We start from the raw sequence: 15918 nt of genomic DNA on the forward strand, positions 1-15918 counted from the left end.
TTCATCAAAATATTAGGGATTAAACATGCTATTTCTTTATTTTATTTATTTAGTGACTAAAATAAAATTATCTAAAATTCGGATATTATAATAAAATAAATTAAAAATATAAACTAGGGATTAAAAAATTAATTATTGAAATTAAGGGATTAATTCTGTTATTTATCCTAAATATATTATTTTAATATAAAGGACTAAAATAAATAAAATTAAAATTTCGAGATCAAATTAAAAGTATTATAAATTCAATTCAGTGACTAAAATATAAAGTTTACAAGTTAGATGGACTACGTACGAGGTTTAACTATTATCTAATTACGCGCATAGTCCTTCCCGAAACGACGTCGTTCGGGAAGGCCTATATAAGGTCCAAAACAGCTGGCCCGAAGGGCCAGCCTACATTTCTCCTTCTCCTCTCTCTCTCTTCTCTGAGAGAAAAAAATTTTCTCTCGCTTCTCTCTAAAAATAGAGAGAAGCCAGACGGCCGGCCTCCGTCTGCCGGTGTTCGTCCGCCGCCAACCACCGCCGCCGGCCACCGTCTTCGGTGGCCGGAATAATTTTTTTTACATTGAAACGTAGATCGGACCGTCCTAATGACGGTTCCGATGATTTTTTTCCTTTAAACGGCTCCCGATCGGAGCAAATCTAAAAAATATACCTTCGGTTTTTCGAAGGTTTTGGTGAGATCCGGTGGTCGGCTTCCTCGGTAAGTTTCTCTTCTTCCTTTTTCTTTCTTTTCTGGTTCTTTGCTGCTGAGATGTTGGTAGTAGTTTTTTTTCTGTGTATTTTTTCTCTCTTTTCTCTGTTCCTGTTCTCTCTGTCTCTTCTTTTTTTTTTTTTTTTTTTTCAGGTTCGGGTGGTGTCTTTTATAGCCACCACCGGTGTGGTCATCGGACCGGTCCGAAGAGTGGGTTTTGGTGAGTCACCGGACTACCAGTGGTGACTCACCCCTTGGGAAATACGTGTGCGGCTACGGCCGACCTTCTGGTGCCTTCGGTTGGGACGTGGCAGCGGTGGAGGCAGAGGCGGCTGGAGGCAGAGGCGGCTGGAGGCAGAGGCAGCTAGGGATTAGGGTTAGGAAACCCTAATTGAAACCCTAAATGTTTAGGGTTTCGGTTTGGGTTTTGGGCCGGTTAAATGGGCTTGTAATTTAATATTATTTATATATGTATTTAATATATTTAATAATAATAATAATAATAATAATGATAATTATAATAATAATAATAATAATAATAATAATAATCAATTAATATGGGTAAAAAATTAGTATCTTCAGTTGTCAAGGTAGGGAGCCCAACTAGTCTGAAGAAGAGTACGATTTCATATTTTTACTATCAGATACGTTTAATTGTAAATCAAGTGGGTTTAGAATTATACTCTTATTCAGATGAGTCCAGGAACGGGCTTAAAATCTTATATTAAGAGATGAACCTCTAAAATTTAGGAGGGGACCAAATTTTTTTGGGGATAATTTGAAATCTTATTATCCAAGGAAAGCAGAAAAAACTACTACAAGAAACAAAGAGTGTCCTACAAAAACAAAGAATCCTCCGAGCACTACAAAGAGATTGGTTGACTAGTTTTAACCTATCTATACATTTGCCAAGGAATTTAATTCCAACCAAATCCCCAATGGAATCCAGAATCTCCTGCCCATTTCTACTAACACCAGTAAACACTCTCTTATTCTTTTCTTGTCAGGTGAAGTAGATTGTAGCATTCCAAGCAACTTTCAAAATGTATATAACCAAAGATTTACTTCTCAGCCTCAGCAAAGCCCATTTCATCTCCTTATCCCAACTGGAAACTCGTCTAGGTAATCCACACTTGTCCAAAACAGCTCACCAAATGTTCCTTGAAAAGACATCCAAAAAAGAGATGGTCCTTGAATTCACCAGCAGCACCACATAGGCTGCAAACACCATCAGAAATAACCCCATATGAGCCCACTTTTCCCGAATGGCAAGCCTGCCGAGAATAAATAGCCAACAAACAATTGAATGCTTAGGGAACTATATCAATTTATGCCAAGGCATCTTCTCATTCATGACCCTAATCTCATCCCAAATCAACTTGGTTCTTACTGCACCCAAGTCGGTAATCCTTGAGAAGAAAGCCACTGTTGACAACCATTTTCGTCCCGACGTTTTTATTTTATTATTATTATTTAGAAATATTATTATTTTTTCATGCTTTACAAACCCAAACCATTCCCAATTACAATTCAAGGCCCGGGCCCAAATTACAAATCAGGCTACAAAACAATCCAAACCTAGAGCCCATTTACAACTTGGCCCAGCACCAAAAAATTAGGGTTCCCAAACCCTAACCCCTTTGGCAACCGCCGCCGCCACTAGAGGGAGAACCTGCTTCTGCCCATCTCCACCAACCACGTGCAAGCCATCCCTACCATGAAAGACAACCAAGTCAGCAAGCAACCCCCAAATCTACATGCAAAAATAATAATCATTCGATTTTGTAAAAAAAGAAAAGAGAAAATATGTAATATTCGATGTTATAAAATCTCGAACCGATTGTAAATAGAGGATCTCTCCCTTTTCAAAAATAATACAAAAAGGAAACATTTGAGAGTTTTTTCGGTTCTTTTCTTTTCAGTTGAATCACAATGTTTTTTTTAGCAATAATAAAGTAAAAAAAGGGAAGAAGGGGGAAAAGTTACCTTCGACAGGAGGCTTCACCGGTGTTTGGAGCCTCTATTGCCAGATCTTAACAGTGAGGAGGAGTTCATGGGCGTGGAGACCAATATATTTTGGAATGGGCTTGATCCAACGGCGGAGGCAGCTATCAGAGCCTGGGAAAGGCGAAGGGTCTCAGCTATATTTCATACCATTAGGGGCCTTTTTTCGCAATAACAAGCCCAGATATGAGACTAGGAGATCGAGGTGCATGTCCTGGTGAAATTTGGGGGCCATTGGCGATGAGGCGACCGACGACGGTAAGGGCCAAACGATCGGCGATGGGCTAGTTTTTAGAGAGAAGTGAGATTATCTCTCTAGATATCAGAAAAGAAGAAAAATGAAAGAAAATAAAAAAGGAAAAAGTTGTATTTAAATAAAACTTTAGGGGGAAAATTGTACTCAGGTCCCCTTAAGTTGTGCGTGTTTTTGCAAAATGGTCATCTGTAACGACCGAACCTATTATTTACCTTTTTTTCATGCATGCTTTATTTTTAGGGTTATTTCCAGTTTAGTCCCCTAATTTTAGCATGTTTTTGCATGTTAGTCACCTGTAGGGATCGATTATGTAGTTTACCCTTTTTTGCATGTTATATATTTTTAGGGTTATTTGCATTTTAATCAATGTATGTTTAGTTTTTTTTACAATTTAGTCATATGTAGTGACTGTTTAATTTTTTTTAAAAAGGACTTATTTAGTAATTTACCCCTTTTTATTTGAATGAATGTTTTAGGCTAGAAAAAGGATAATTAGAAAATAGTCCCTGTAGTTTCTTCATGTTTATATTTCGAATTATAATCTATTTTTTATTTAATTTAATTTGGCCATGCAATTTTAATTTATTTTAATTTTGTCCCCATGTTTTATTTTTTTATTCTTTGTAATTTTAGTACTCAATATTAAAAATGTTCATTTTTTTCATTTTTGTACTTTATTTTGTTTTAATTTAGACATGATGATTTGATTGTTTATATTTTAGTCCTATTTTCATTTTATTTTATTCTAATTATTTCATGTTGCTTGCATGGTAGTACATTTTAGTCATTAATTAATTTTGCATGATACCCTCATAAGTATCTCTTCACTCGAATCAAAATAAATTGACTAAGAGTAATATTCGTTCATTTTAATATTGTTGTAAATTGATTGTCTTAACGTATAAGAAAATTACTTTCGATAATTTTAAAATGAAAGTATATCCCATTTATTACACGAATTAAATCGAATCCTTTTTAAAATTTGGGGATTTGGAAAAAGATCATGTTCTTTTAATTAAATTCACCGAGAAAAGATTGTTAGATCGAATATAAGGTTTTGTCTCGAGGTATATAAAGAATCGAACATCCTTATTCTCATTAAAGATTGGTAAAATAAATAATTAATTATACTTGCTTGATATATGCTTTTAATTTGCTTTATTTTTGCATGTGTTTTTAATGGGTTTTCAAAATAATATCAATCGAATCGATATTGAGAATAGTGATAACTCTTCATTTTGATTGGAGTAATAAACGATTTCTTTAAGGCATGAGAGGTCATTTATTCTTGATTGGAAATAATTAGATATTATCGTTTTCACTTGAATCAATATTGAATTTTGAGACAAAATAGTGACATCTCTTTATTTCAATTAGGGAAATAAATGACTAGTTTAAGGCATGAATGGTTTTTTATTCTCAATTGAAAATAATTAGATATTATCTTTTTCTCTTTTAAAATTATTTTAGGTGTTGTTATTTTGAATTAATAATGAACTTTGGAATAGAATTTTAGTATTTCTTTATTTCGATTGGAGTAAGAATCGATTACTTTAAGGTATGAGAGGTTGATTATTCTCAATAGGAAATAATTAAATATTATTATGCTTCGTCCTAAAATTAAAAAAAAATTATTTGTAAGGGATCTTAAATTAAATTAGACTTGAATTCTTAAATTTCATTGCAAAGACAATTAATTAATCGACTAGGTACCGATTTAGGGCGCTGTGGGGATGCTAACCCTTCCCCACACGTAACCGACTCTCGAGGTATTTAAATAATCGAACATCCTTATTCTCATTAAATATTGGTAAAATAATTAATTAATTATATTTGCTGGATATATGCTTTTAATTTGCTTTATTTTTTAATGTGTTTTCCAATGGGTTTTCAAAATAATAACACTTGAATCAATATTGAGAATAGTGATATCTCTTCATTTCGATTGGAGTAATAAATACTGCTTTTAGGCATGAGAGGTCATTTATTCTCGATTGAAAATCAGTATATATTATCGTTTTCACTCAAATCAATATTGAATTTTGATATGAAATAGTGATATTTCTTCATTTCATTTGGGGTAATAAATGGTTGTTTTAAGGCATGAAAGGTTATTTAGTATCTATTGGAAATAATTAGATATTATCGTTTTCTCTCTTAAAATTATTTTTGGATGTTGTAATTTTGAATTAATAATGAACTTTGGAGTAGAATTTTAATATTTCTTTATTTGTATTGGAGTAAGAATCAATTACTATAAGGTATGAGAGGTTGATTCTTCTTGATAGGAAATAATTAAATATTATTCTGCTTCATCCTAAAATTTTAAAAAATATTATTTGTAGGGGATCTTAAATTAAATTAAACTCGAATTCTTAAATTTCATTGCAAAGACAACTAATTAATTGACTAGGTACCGTTTTAGGGCGCTGTGGGGGTGCTAATTCCTTCCCCACACGTAACCGACTCCTGAACTTAAATTTTGATAACGCATACTGCAAATTTTTTGTTTTAATTAAAATTAATGGTTTTTAAATGAAAAAGTACTTTTTGGGTGACCAATCACACCCTAACCAAAGATTGGTTGTGACTCATCGAACCACGTTTTATTATTAACAAGTCATCAGATTATTTGAAATGAGACACCCCTTTTCCCTTTCGGAAAACTGTTTCGACAGCTTGACAACTCCATTGGATATTTTTTCCCCAGAGAGTTAGGTCATTAGTCGACTAATTAATTATCTTTGCAAATGAAAATTACGAGTTCATTTTAATTTGATTTTTGATCCCTTGTGTGGTTTGAATATATTTTTTTCACTTTGATTAACCATTAAATAGTTGTACTAATTTGTTTGTTGGTGTTTTTAGAGAAAATAATTATTCAAGATTTTGAGTTTTCTATTTGGTGTTGCTGGCTTTGTTTTCTCTTTTCCTTACACACTGCACAATTGCATTTGCATAACATGAGCTAAAACTCTGCTCCATCCTATTAAAGTATGAGTGAGAAACTACTTTCGTTTGTGGTTTTCACCTCCGTATGGGATAGTGAATCACTCATGGGGCTAACACCTTATGGTCATCGTGATAGTTTTCATCTCTGTATGGACATACGGAGGTGCATCCCCTCAAATTGAACTCAATCTGAAAGCCTATAATGGGCTAGGATTGGGGGTTCGGTAGCCCAAGGGGGCACTAACAAGGACAATTCAATAACTTCTTACTTTAGAGCCAAACCTAGCATATAGTGAACTTAGAACCCGGGTAGAGCCTTACCCAGATCTTAGGGATCCCGTAAGAAGAATATATAAGGAAAAGCCTTTTTTAGCACTTTAATTTTTGTATTGTAATTTTAATTTTCGAATAAATATATGCGAACTAGAGATCATGCAGTTAGATTCATTTTTCAAACAAACATAAGAACAAGATGACATGAGGTTAGGATTGATATGTTGAACAAAGCATGGGGGTAGAAAACATGTCTGGGTTAAACTGTTATAAAAGCATGTCAGGATAGATAACATGTTGAGTAGGATCTTTTCCTTTCGTAAATATTTCTTCTATTTTTTTGTACTAACAATATCTTTTGTTTTACCTGATTTTGATATGTCTTATATTTGCATTTTAGTTTTCACATCATAACCAAACAATGTGTTAATTCATAAGTGATGGACCAAATTAGAAGGTCTTCATATCAACATAAGAGTTCTATAACTAGGTAGTCGAATCCGAAAGGGCACCGACATACAAACAAACTCAAAGATTGATCGAAGACTCATATTAAACGAACAAAGATCAAGATGGTACCAAATAGTCATATGCTAGTTGAGTAAAGAGTGAGAAGATCCTTCACGAGTTACCAAGGCTTCTTTCCTCTTGGAGAATCCCATTGGAAATGGAGGCCTGGGGATCCAATAATCACATTAGGTGATTTAAAACGAAAAAAAGGATCAACACTTTGAGAAGTCCAACAATGACTATGAAGATAATATCTGATCGTGAGAAAGGCTTAGATCGAGTAAATGAAGAAAATGAAGCTCGTTGTCTAGTGTAATGAGCACTTATGGTTTGATGAAGGTTGTTCTATGGTGGTCACTTTTGGAGTTAACACCTTGTGCATTTCATTTGAATTTGCATTCTTGTATAGCATTAGCTTATTAATTTATCTATTTTGCTATTATTGTTTTTATAATAATCATTGTCATTTTTTCTACTAACTTGTTTTTATGTTGTTTTTCTTTTTTCCTTGCATCGAATGATCATGACATAATCAAAAGGTGTTGATTTATGAGCGGTCATTAGAATAAAAGGTTTTTATGATGGATAAGGGTTTCATGATCTAGTAAACTATAACACATCTAGGGAATGGTATCTTAAGGAATCTTTGAGAATAATAGAGAACTATACGCCCAAGGACTGTGTGTCTGACAAAAAGTAAAAGGAGATAAGAGAGATAAGAGAGTAAATGTCCAAGATGATTTATAGAATAACTGCTTTGGACAAAGGAAAAGAGACTTTTGTAAAAGAAATGAAAGAGCTTGATGAAAACGATCCTGCGATGTCAAGTATATAAGGGACTACTTCAGAATAAGATAATGCTAGCCAATATGAGAAATCACACACAATAACCATTCACATCAACAAGTTGTCTGGAGACACCAAGGAAATGGTGACAACTGTAGAAATTCAGAAACTCGAGAGGTGGACCTAGTTGGTATGACGTCAATGTTCGTTGTGAATATCATGCTGGAGCTCAAGGACAATCCATTGAGAATTGCACCACCTTCAAGCATCGATTCCAACATCTTTTGGATCATGTAGTTTTATAGTTGGAAATGAAAGGTCGACCTAGTTTGGTAATTGATTTTCTTGTTAATACGAAGCCAAAAGTGTTCAAAGATAAAGGTATTAGTGGGGGCATCCAAGAGGAAGATTGTTTGCTAAAGTACAAAGATCAGGTTTTTCATTTGAGGAGTGAAAATGATAAACTGAGTACAGAGATGAAAGCTATGCATGATAGTTTTCAAAGGATCAATTAAGCCTTTAAAAATGTTGGTATAGGAAATACCCTAAAGGAGTGGACAATATGGGTCACTAAACTGAAAAACTACGTTGAACATTGGAGAAATAATTGCAAGACGCATGAAGGTCGAGCCAAGAAGTTCTCTTATGATTTACATATTGCAGAAAAAAAGACATAATACAACTGTTATTGATTTGGGAAGATGTCAAGTCAAAAATCAGATGTTGAATGTGTCCATAGCCAATATGAAAACTTTATATCAGCTCCACAAGCATAAGATTGATGTTGAGCTAGAAGCCACTAGAGCCAAGAATAAGACATTGATGAGGATTATAGATGATTATGGAGATATTGCATGAGAACTTCGTAACAACAAAGAACTTTCTTACAAGAAAAATGAACAATTTTGTTTACATCTCCAAGAATTGACACGTAAGATGGAGGAAAAAGATGAATACATGAAAGAAGCTATGATCCAAGCAAGAAATGTGGCTCACAAGTTGATTGATTTAGCTGGCTTTGCAAGAAAATTGAAGTAGATTGACAACTCAACACCTGAACATGAGTGGAAGTTAACTTGGATTTTGAAAGAGATAGAGAAATTAAGAGTTAAAGCTATTCCTTATATGTAAAATTGTTTGATGTATCAAAACCTTTATGTTCAATGAAAATTATTTTAAGATGGTCACTTTGGAATGACTCCTTTTGCATACGTGCATTTGCATCACATTTTTTTATTTAAGCATTTTATATGCACTGGTTATGAAAACATGAAAATAGTTTACGGAGGGTTATGTGATAGTAATACCAAGATCATTCATTCATAATACTTCCTCATCATCATGAAAAAACAAATGGAAATATTGGAGCAACCTCGTGATAGATCAGAAGATCAGTTGCAAGAGTAGTTGACCGGGTTATAATAAGATACAAGAAATTAAGCATCAGGTTTTCTACAAGTTGTAATAGACCAAATGATATAGGTGATGGAAACCAAGGCTGCTGATAGAGAGAAAATAACTGATAAAGGATATAAGTGTTATCAGACTAATACGTCAAGAATGATAACCTACCCTGGAGCGTACCACTCAAACCTAGGGAAGAGCCTCATTATTCATGAGTAGTTTGAAGATAAATTCGAGCAGGTTGAATGAAGAAATTGGATCTATGAAAAATGTTAATGCCTCCCAAAGAACTAGAAGTGAGAGAACTCAACTTGGTCCCTGATTTGGTCATCCCACATGAATTTAGGGTGCCTAATTTTGAGAAATATGATGGCACCAGTTGTCCCCTAATACACTTGGAAATATTTTACAGAAAGATGGAAGGGTACTGAAATGATGATAATTTGCTGATTTATTACTTCTAGGATAGTTTTGCTGGGCCAGCTGTAATATGGTATAACCGTTTGAACCGAGAACAGATCAAGAGTTGAGTCGATCTAGCTTATGCTTTTTTAGGACAATATCGATATGTCAAACGTTTAGCTCCAAAATATCAAGACATTAAAAGAATAAGGATGAAAGGCACCGAAAGCTTCAAAGAATATGCCCTAAGATGGAGAGGGGTAGCAGCACAAGTTCAGCTTCCCATGTTAGAAAAAGAAATATCACATACATTTTATAATTCTCTCTCAGATCATTTCTTCGAGTTAATGTTGGCAAACTCAACAAGGGAATTCAAGGATCTTGAGACAATTGGAGAATTAATTGAAAATTCAATCAACAAAGGAAACTTAAAAGTCACTTCCAAAAGCCCAACCGATCAAAAAGCTAAAACTGATGATGTAAATGAATGTCACGTCCAGAGCCCCCACTGTCGCAAAAGAAAAGGAGTAGCTAGTCATTCGGACCAACCAAATAAAGTTCCACGGTCGAGAAATACATTGAAGATATTCCAAACTTTTATCTCATATCTGTACCCCCATTTGATTAAAGGTCAATACCTCACACCGAGGCCAACGAAAGTGCCACCAAACTCTTCTTCACACAGCTATGATCAAGATAATGTCTATGATTTCCACTTAGGGGCATCTGGCATTCTACGGGAAATTGTAGTCCGTTGTTAAAAGAGATAAAGATACTAGTTGCAAATGGGACGTTAGCACAAGAATTGGTGGAACAATGGATAACGAACTAGAGTGGGGTAACAAAGCACAATATGTAGCATTTGATCGAGTCAAGTGACAATGTATTAGATGAAAAATATGGGGCATCATAATATTTAAGAGATCATTTCATCCATTATGGAGCTTTATTCTATTTGCATCATCTTGTTTGAATTTGTTTTTTGTCATTTCTTATCTTTTTTGTGAGGTTATTTAAATGAACTTGTGCTACTTTAAAGATGGTGAGCATTGAGTCAAATTTGCAATCTTGAAGTTCTTTGAACATCAATTGAATTAAAAACTCTTTAAATGATTAAAATTATAGATCTTTGAAAAAGTGACAAGATTGAAAATTGATAAAACAAGGACCTTGGACCTTATCCCAAAAGATACACTCGAACACCATACCCTTCTCTTGCAGGGACTAATATAGCCTTCTCCTCTCATAATGAAATGAACAAGAGGCTTGGTATTCAGGTATGCATAGGAGCAGACAACATGGGGCATCTCTTGTGTATGATATTTCAAAGCTGACTAGACTACACTTTTATTGAGGACGTTTAGTGGTGATCCTAATCTTCACAGATGAAATGGTGGAGTGGATGAATTTAGTATAGGTCAGTTGTTTTGGAACTGAACTCCAATTATAGGATTTTGTGACCATCAAGAACACATAGACTATAACACATTCTTCTCGATGAGCTTAAAAAATTCTAAAACTGAATACTCAAAGGTTAATAAATTATTATTATTATGGACTATACAATAAAGTTGAGTAATTCCACTAAAGCAATTGGTTATAGAGAAATTCAAAAGCACTGGCTTTATGAATAGATTACATTCAAATCATGACATTGCTCGGGTACTCGGTAATTTGGTGTTTACTCTACTGTGATTGTCAAGTCGAAGACTTTGTGATGAGATGATCCCTTTAGCTAGCTCGATAAAGCCAATTATAATATATATATATATATACATACAATAAATTCGAATTAAGCTAGCCAAACAATGGAAAATTAAATCAAATTTATCTAATATTGAGTTTCAGTAAAATGGACAAAGGGAGTTGAGGAACATCTGCTATAGTCGACCTCACACAAGCTCTCAGGAATTTTGTATTTAGATTGATGTCCCTGTACTACCTCTACTAAGAAAGTCTAGGAAGCTTGAATAAATGGAAGATTTCAGAGAACCGAAATAGGATTGTTCTAGAAAGTCTAGTAATTGATTATGCTAGTTGCGTCATTTTATCCGCATCCGATTAAAATACTAAGCCAAGAAAGAGGGGCATATTATCATGTTCACAGGGACCGAGAAAGAAAGGACATGTTCCATGACTGAAACCTTAGAAAATAGAAAGCCAACCTGAATCCAACCTATCAATTTTGACACTAGTCAAAGAACTATAACTTTGAAAATATTAAAAGAGTTGTTGATTCTTTTGATATTATGTGAACTCATGTTTATGATTTATTTCAATTGCAAGCCTGAAATAAGGGCCAATACTTTAAAAAATTCTTTCGTTCTTTGATTCCTAAAATAAAAGGAAAGAGAAAAACATTTTCAAACATGACAATCTCAAGTGGAAAAAGTCCTTTAAGCTGGCAAGGCTCATTCTACCTCTATTAGAGAAAAAAAAATAAAAGATGCCAGAATGATGAAGCACTTCACATTATTGAAAGCAAATAGTCCGAGAGATCAGAAGGATTGGAGGATAAAATTTGTAGTACTTCCTTGTGACGTTGTCAGAAACCCATCAAGAAGCAGATGATCACCTTATTTGAAAGGGGAACATATCCCAACGCATAGCAAAAATTCAAGGGTGAGACCAGGAAAGGATGAATTTTGGCACCCAAATAGGGATGACTCTTGAAAACACCCACTTTTTGGGTATGACCAAAAACCCAGATCATGTTGAGATAAAAAGGTTCGGACCAAGAGGACATTGAGAGTGAGTCTCATACTTGAAGTTTCAGGGGCAGACCATGAATTTGACCAGAGTTTACCTTGTAAAGAAAATTAGTCAAGCATCAACTAACGTAGAATCCTAGAAAAATAATTCTAACAGCTAAATGAGTCAAAGATAGAAGGGGGCATCAAGGTCATATTCTTGATCGCAACAAGAATTCAAGAAACATTTCTTTCGAGACTTTAATGTAGATGAGAGGTAAAGAAGACGCAAAGACATAATATGATCATATGACTCTTTAAAGTTGCAAGCTTGAAATTATAAGTTGCTACACTGACATCTGAGTAAACCCTAAAGAAGATTGATCAAATAGAAGAAGACCTAGTTCTCCATTTTAGAGTCAAAATAAAATTGAATAAACATTTATTCATGCATAAGAACATCATTTGCATAAAAGTAAATGCATTACATTGCATTCACATTTCACATATAAACGTATGGTTTTTACATATCTTCCAATGAAAAGAGAAGATTCATGATATAAAAATCCCGACAAGTGGAAGCTAGAATTCAAGCCTCAAATACAGAGAATCGTGTTTAGGGAGGAAGACTCTTATATTCTATGGCTGCAAGACAAGTTTCCACGATTTTCAAAGATTATCTTGAAATCCAAATCTTCAAGTATGATTTTTCAAATTTTCAAACATATATTAACAAGTGGTAATGTTTAATTTTCAGATTTGATATTCTTGAAGACAAGAGAAACGAATCAAACTCGATTCAATCTTCTCTGAAGAACAGCGGAATAAATCAAGATTTCCATATATGATTTCCCCTCAAGAAACAGAGGAACATATCCCTATTTTTTCCAGATTTGTTATTCATTGAGTAGCAGTGGAACAAGTTTACCTCGATTCAATATTCCCTGAAGAACAGTGGAATGAATCAACATTTCCGGATTTTATTTTCCCTCAAGAAGCAGCGGAACAAATCCCCTCTCTTTCCAGATTTGATATTCCCTAATAATAGTGGAACAAGTCTACCTAGATTCAATATTCCTTGAAGAACAGTGTAATGAATCAACAATTCCATATTTGATTTTCCCTCAATAAGCAATGGAATAAATCCCCTCTCTTTCCATATTTGATCTTCCCTAAGTAGCAGTGGAACAAGTCTACCTCGATTCAATCTTCCCTGAAGAACAGTGTAATGAATCAACATTTCTAGATCTGATTTTACCTTAAGAAGATGCCGAACAAATTTCCCCTCTTTCTAGATTTGATCTTCCCTGAGTAGTAGTGGAACAATTCTACCTCGATTCAATCTTCCCTGAAGAACAGTGGAATGAATCAACATTTTCATATCTGATTTTCCCTCAAGAAGTAATGAAACAGATCCCATCTCTTTCCAGATTTGATATTCCATGAGTAGCAGTGAAACAAGTCTACCTCGATTCAATCTTCCCTGAAGAACAGTTGAATGAATCAACATTTTCAGATCTGATTTTCCCTCAAGAAGTTGTGGAACAGATCCCCTCTCTTTCCAGATTTGATTTTCTCTGGGTAGCAGTGGAACAAGTCTACCTAGATTTAATCTTCCCTGAAGAATAGTGGAATGAATCAACATTTCTAGATCTGATTTTCCCTCAAGAAGCAGTGGAACAAATCTTATCTCTTTCCAAATTTGATCTTCCCTGAGTAGCAGTGGAATAAGTCTACCTCGATCCAATCTTCCCTGAAGAACAGTGGAATGAATCAACATTTCCAGATCTAATTTTCCCTCAAGAAACAGCAGAATAGATCCCTCTTTTTCAAATTTGATCATCCCTAAGGAACAGTGGAACAAATCTACCTCGATTTAATCTTCCCTTAAGAACAGTGGAATGAATCAATGTTTCTCGATCTGATCTACTCTAAAAAAATAGTAGAGTAGATCCCTTATCAAATTTCAAAGCACAAAGTTGACCAGGCGAAAACTCATTGTCTCTTAGTCTTTATCCTATTCTAATTAAGACAAGAATGAGCAAAGAGGGGTAGCTTTCGACAGTCGTTTCCGTCCTGATGTTTTTATTATTATTAATTATAATTATTTATTATTATTATTTTTTAGGCTTACAAACCCAAACCATGCCCAGTTACAACTCAAGACCCGGACCCAAATTACAAATCAAGCCACAAAATAACCCAAACCCAGAGCCTATTTACAACCCGACCTAATAATAAAAAATTTAGGGTTCCTAATCCATAACCCATTTGGCAGTCGTAGTCGCCACCAGAAAGAGAACCTGCTATCGTCCATCTCCCTCAATCAGATCTGTTGCCCATCTCCACCAACCACATGCAAGCTAGCCCTTCCATGAAAGACAACCAAGTAAGTAAGCAACCCCCAAATCCATATGCAAAAATAGTAATCATTCGATTTTGTAAAAAAAAGAGAAAATATGTAATATTCGGGTTATAAAATCCCAAACCGATTGTAAATGGAGGATCTCTCTCTTTTGGAAATAATATAAAAAATGAAACATTTGAGAGCATTTTTTTGTTCTTTTCTTATTATTCGAAACCCAATGCTTTTTTTTAGCAATAATAGAGTAAAAAAAAGGTGGAAGAAGTTACTTTCAGCCAAAGGATTCGCCTGTGTTCGGAGTCTCCATCGCCAGATCCGATTGGTGAGGAGGAGTGCACGGGCAAGGAGGAAAATATACTTCGGAATGGGCCCGATCCAACGGCGGACGACGGCGATCGATTCATGGGAAAGTCGAAGGGTCTAGGATCTATTTCACGCCATTGTGGGTCGTTTTTCACAAAATTGAGCCCAGATATGAGATGAGGAGATTGAGGCACATCTCTTGGTAAAATTTAGTGGCCCACGGCCACTGACGACGGCGATGACACAACGAGGGCAAAACAGCCGACGATGGGCTGGTGTATTTAAATAAAAAATTAAAAATAAAAGAAAATTAAAAATAAGAAAAGAAAACAGTTGAATTTAAATAAAACTCTAGGAGGAAATATCACTCATGACTCTCTAAGTTGTGCGTGTTTTTCCAAAATGGTCATATGTAAGGACTGAACATATTATTTACCTCTTTTCGTGCATATTTTATATTTTTAGGGTTATTTAATGTTTAGTCCCCTTAACTTTAGCGTGTTTTTGCATGTTAGTAACCTGTAGGGATCGATTCTGTAGTTTACCATTTTTGTGCATGTTATATATGTAACACCCCAACTCGTATCCGACCCGGATACGAATCTGAGGTGTCACATTGACTTTTCAAAACATGTACAATTATAAAAAAACCATACAATATTTAAAATGTTATTAAAAAAAGTTATATTTACATAATTAAGTTCAAAACATTACAAATTTGATGAGAGCATTCGTAAATTACAATTTTCTACATGCCAACACTTTTGACAAAACAAAATACATACTGTGAATTTACTTCTAATCTGATCTTTAAGTGGAGAGATGTTGCTCTATAAACTCCTAAACTTGATCCTCTTGCTCTTCTGAACCTACGTGTAAAAATGCTTACACGCTAAGTCATAGACTTAGTGAGGCATAAAATATAATAATGCATTTATTATAGATATGAACATGCAATTAATTACTCAATTATAATCATAGCATAAATTAAACATGTCACACATATGATACAATATAAACAATAATAATATGGTAACATATACTCATGTAAATACATTTGATATCTCTTATAGGCCCATGTACATTACTGAGAACTTAAGGTATGCGAGTACATTGAGGTTGTGCACTTATGCTGTCACCATAGCTCATATGGGGTCCCACTAGGGGCTTGTGGAATTTTTCCCGAAGGACCTATGTATATGTCCCGAATGACCTCTGTATTTGTCCCGAAGGACCTATGTGTAACCCTCGACTCTTGGCATGCCAATTATACCCC

Source organism: Hibiscus syriacus, unplaced genomic scaffold (genome assembly GCF_006381635.1).
Source record: "Hibiscus syriacus cultivar Baekdansim isolate YM2019G1 unplaced genomic scaffold, ASM638163v2 tig00002338_pilon, whole genome shotgun sequence".
Taxonomy (NCBI): Eukaryota; Viridiplantae; Streptophyta; class Magnoliopsida; order Malvales; family Malvaceae; genus Hibiscus; species Hibiscus syriacus.